Source organism: Pan paniscus, chromosome 8 (genome assembly GCF_029289425.2).
Source record: "Pan paniscus chromosome 8, NHGRI_mPanPan1-v2.0_pri, whole genome shotgun sequence".
In the NCBI taxonomy this organism is placed as follows: Eukaryota; Metazoa; Chordata; class Mammalia; order Primates; family Hominidae; genus Pan; species Pan paniscus.
Genome location: NC_073257.2, coordinates 40313594 through 40317428, shown reverse-complemented (window position 1 = coordinate 40317428; position 3835 = coordinate 40313594).

Below are 3835 nucleotides of genomic sequence, written 5' to 3'. Positions count from 1 at the left end.
GAGGATTCAGAGCCTGGGAAGGACAAGAACATCTTTAGAAAGGGTCGGGTGCCATGGCTCACGCCTGTAATCCTAGCACTTTGGGAGGCTGAGGTGGGCAGATCACTTGAGGTCAGGAGTTCGAGACCAGCCTGGCCAACATATTGAAACCCTGTCTCTATAAAAATACAAAAATTAACCAGATAGTCCCAGCTACTCGGGAGGCTGAGGCACAAGGATCACTTGAACCCAGATGGCGGAGGTTGCAGTGAGCCAAGATGGTGCCATTGCACTCCAGCCTGGGCAAAAGAGCGAGACTCGGTCTCAAAAAAAAAAAAAAAAAAAAAGCGAGGTGGGGTGGTGTTGGTGGTGCAGAGGTAGTGTAGTAGGCGCTAAGCCATAGAGGAAGGATCACTCAACAGAAGATGTTGTCATAGAAGAATGCAGCCATGGCTGCAGCGGGTTGCAAAACAGTGAGGGAGGAGGTGATGGGGAGAGAATAGCCCACCTCTCTCTGTTCCCACCCTCCCATCTCCTGCTAGTGCCTTCCATTGGCTGAACCCAACCAAAGTCAGAGCAAAAGGGTGGCCAGATTATGCAATCCTCATGGTCTTTATCCCAGGGCCAGGATTTGGCAGAAAGGGGGGTTTTGAGGTTGGGGAAAAAGGGAAAATGACCTGGCCCAATGTTAGCTATTTATAACAGCTTTTTGAAAAATAGATTTAGGGGATACAAGTGCAGTTTTGTTACATGGATGTATTGCAGAGTGGTGAAGTCTGAGCTTTTAGTGCATCCATCACCCAAATAGTGTACCTCATACCCATTAAGTAATTTCTTATCCTCATCCCACCTCCCATCTTCCCACCCTTCCTAGTCTCCAATATCTATTATTCCACAATGTATGCCCATGTGTACATATTATTTAGCTCCTGCTTATCAGTGAGAACATGCAGTTTGACTTTGTGTTTCTGAGTTATTTCACTTAAGAAAATGGCTGCAAGTTCTTTTTTTGTTTTGTTTTGTTTGTTGTGTTGTGTTTTTTGTTTTGTTTTCGAGATAGAGTCTCGCTCTGTCGCCGGGCTGGAGTGCAGTGGCACGATCTCGGCTCACTGCGACCTCCGCCTCCTGGGTTCAAGCGATTCTCCTGCCTGAGCCTCCCAAGTAGCTAGGACTACAGGCTCCCACCACCAAGCCTGGCTAATTTTTGTATTTTTAGTAGAGACAGGATTTCACCATGTTGGCTAGAATGGTTTCGATCTCTTGACCTCATGATCTGCCTGCCTCAGCCTCCAAAGTGCTGAGATTACAGGTGTGAGCCATTGCACCTGGCCAGTGGCTTCAAGTTCTATCCATGTTGCTGCAAAAGACATGATTCCATTGTTTTTATGGCCAAGTAGTATTCCATGGTTTATATGGAATTTTTTATTATTCAGTCATCCATTGATGGACACTCAGATTGATTCCATAGCGTTGCAATTGTGAATAGTGCCACAACAAACATACAAGTACAGGAAGCTTGATCTAATAATTTCTTATCCTTTGGGTAGATATCCAGTAGTGGGATTGCTGGATTGAATGGTAGTTCTGTTTGTAGTTCTTGGAGAACTCTCCATACTCTTTTCCACAGAGATTGTACTCATTTACATTCCCATCAACAGTGTATAAATGGCCCGGCACAGTGGTTCATGCCTGTAATCTCAGCACTTTCGGAGGCCGAGGCAGACAGATCACCTGAGGTCAGGAGTTCGAGACCAGCCTGGCCAACATGGCGAAACCCTGTTTCTACTAAAAATACAAAAATTAGCCAGGTGTGGTGGCACATGCCTGTAATCCCAGCTACTCGGGATGCTGAGGCAGGAGAATCACTTGAACCTGGGAGGTGGAGGTTGCAGTGAGCTAAGATCATGCCATTGCACCCCAGCCTGGCCAAAAGAGCAAGACTCCATCTCAAAAAAAAAAAAAAAAAAAAGTGTATAAGCATTCCCTTTTTCTCCACATCCTCGCCAATATCTGCTATTTTTTTTACTTTGTAACAGCTTTTCCAAAACAACAATATAAATACAGCAAGAAAACATCTGCCAATGTTCTAACTTACTCTACTTCTCAGTAGAATAAAGAACCAAACTCACTATGCAAGGAAACCCACCGAAAATAGAAGTGCAGTCCACAACCTCCTGTTTGTATTACAAAGAGTATGAGGTTTTCTCTTTGAAAAACATTTTTAGTCTTCTAAGACATTTAATGATCTCTATAATCAATCTGCAGGTATTTATTACATCCAAAGAATGTCATAAAAATAGGTCAGAAAAAAAGTTCTAATTTAGTAGGATTTTTCCAATGCAGCCCTGCCATAGTGTTGGGGGCAATCCTTTCATGACTTAAGAGAGGTCCTTCTTTGTTCAACTTTCCCTATAAATTCTTTCCAGATGACTCCAGGTCTTGTCAGTCTCCACACACCCCAATTCATCTGTATGATATTCTTTGCCTATTCCCTGTAGCAGGGTGGGTAAGAGTGAGAATTCCCACCGCCACCAAACTGCCTGGCACACACAAGCAAACACAGAGAAACAACACAGCACAATGTTAAAATGTGTGTGCTTGGCTGTCAGCCTGCCTGTGTCCCCGGCTGGGCCACCTACTTAACCAAGTAACCCTGGGCAAGTTGCATAACCTCTTTGTACCCTAGTGTCATCATCTATAAAATGAGTGATAATAATAGTACATGTTGCATACTATTGTTATGAGGATTGAATAAATGACAATTTCTAGAGGTTTCAAGCAGCATCTGGCCCTGGAGTATGCACTAAAATGCTTTCCCCTGTACACAGAAGGCTTCCTGTAGGACACACTCTAGTCTACCTCCTACCTCGCTGCTGTACGCATGTCTGGAAGTCCATTTCCCCCATATGGGATGGAGGACTCCCCCACAGGGTACAAACTGAGTTCTGGTCATTTCTGAATCCTCAGCACTCACCTCACTGCCCCATCTCTTCATTCCACAAATAATTACAGAAGGCTTACTATGTGCATGACATTTCTGGAATCTGCTTCTAGTTTGGTGAATAGATGAATTGCATCATTGCATTTTTCTGTAATTGTCTCATGGGTATAACATGTCTTGTCTCTCCAAATAGATGTATAATGTTCTGGAGAAAAGAGGTAGTATCTTAAATTTATTTCAATTATATTTAAAGATATCTGTAACTTTTAGTTTTTCTATGAATCACCCTATTTTGCCTTAGCCAGTGAAAGGAGTGCCAAAGTTAACAATATTGTATTTATACGTTGATAACTTTTTATACCTTTTTCTCTTCAATAGAGGAGATAAAATGTACATATAAACAACTGTCATACAATATAGAAAAGACTGAGTGCTGGGTAAAATGCAGAGGGGATTCAGAAAATGGTAGAATTACTTTTGGTTCTTAACTCATTAACTCATTAAAGTTAAGTACAAGTAATAGAAAGCATTATGTTAGCTTAAACATAAAAAAAAGGATATGCGTTCAAAAATATACTCATAGAATTCAAGGACAACTGGGCATTACAGGACACCTGAAGCAGGAACCGGTAAACTGAAGAAGTCCTTCCATTTTGGTACAACTGAAAACCATCATTCTTCACGTGCATCTGTTTCTTTCCTTTCTTTTTCTTCAGGTTACCTTTCTTGTCTCACTGCCCTAATGGCACTGGGGTTATATATACTGTATATATACTGTGTGGGGTTATATATACTGTGGTATAGAATGTTGTATCATTCTAACCACAGCTGACAATAACTGGCCATCTCTTAGTTTGAATTCCAAATCGTGTAGAATTTAATAGATCTGATTTACGGCCAAAGAAGGGATGCCAG